Below are 1,307 nucleotides of genomic sequence, written 5' to 3'. Positions count from 1 at the left end.
TTTTAAGCCTTAACTAGTGTATGTCTCCTTCTTGGTACTGAAAACAGCCCCAGTTGCTTCTTCTAAAAAGAACTAGAAGGATCTGGAAATGCTCAAGGACCATAGTTTACACGTTCAAGAGAACACATAAATAAAATTAACCCAAAAAGCTAAACATTATTAGGGTTTTATATCCGGAATGCACCTTTTGTATGCAAATTACAGAAAACTACTAAGTTGGCTGAAACAGTGAGAAGGCTTATTAATACACTTAAGGAAAATTCCAAGTTGATCAATTCACTAACTCAGTAGTATAGTCAAGATTTTTCCTATCTTTCTGCTCTGTCAACTTTAGGCTACTTTATGGTAGCAAGATGGTTGTCATATTTCTATGTGTCACATCCACATAAAGGACCATACAACAGCAGAAGAAGCAATGTGTCATCTCAGGTGTCTCTTTATCAGACTTCACTGGCCAGAACTGTACCACATGTAATTTTATAAACCAACCAATCACTAGCAAGGGGAATTAAAGTTCTATGATTGGATTAGATTAATTTTGCTCAGTCAAAATTTCAAGCTCCTACATGCTGAATATATAAATATGGAATCCTATTTATAACAAAATCCTATTTATAACAAAAAATAAATGCAAACAAATAAAGCAAGTAAAGGACAAGCATGGCCTAAAACTCAAAGCTGCATAGACATGGATAAGAATGGGACATTTAAAATTCTGTTAAATAATTTGAATATCTGATTTTGTTATTCATGTTTCTACCTGAATATACTAGTTTTCTGTAACACAGGAGAAAGATTAATATGGGGAGTCGCCCATTTTTTCATAAACCACGAATCTTGCTGAGAGGTTCTTGGTCTCACCAGAATAATTACAAAGCTGAAACTTCAAATGGTAAGTGTAACAGAAATTAGGTATCAATAGCTAGCCCTTATTCATTACAAAAATACCATTACTGAAAGAATAATATTTTCCCTCAAGAAATGGGCCCTTTACTCTTTTATATTTTGCCAGTGAATCTAATTTTATGTTTTATGTCAATGATTGGAGTAGAAGGAATTCTTGGATTAAATGAAACTACTGACAGAGGAAAATAATCCCTTGAATTTGTAAAGTACTTTACATTTTCAAAGTGCTTTCCCATATAGTCTCATTCTTACTCTGGGGAGAGATTTAAAGGTGTCTGGAATCCTCATTTTTTACATGCGAGAAATGAAATATGTCAAAAGTTAAAACATTTCCCCAAGGCTTCATATGTCCAGGTATTTAATGAATCAAAATTTTTTTAAAAACTTACTTTATTCCTAAT

This window comes from Fukomys damarensis, unplaced genomic scaffold (genome assembly GCF_012274545.1).
Source record: "Fukomys damarensis isolate Sample0158 unplaced genomic scaffold, DMR_v1.0_HiC HiC_scaffold_17, whole genome shotgun sequence".
Taxonomy (NCBI): Eukaryota; Metazoa; Chordata; class Mammalia; order Rodentia; family Bathyergidae; genus Fukomys; species Fukomys damarensis.
Note: the sequence above shows the minus strand (reverse complement) of the source record.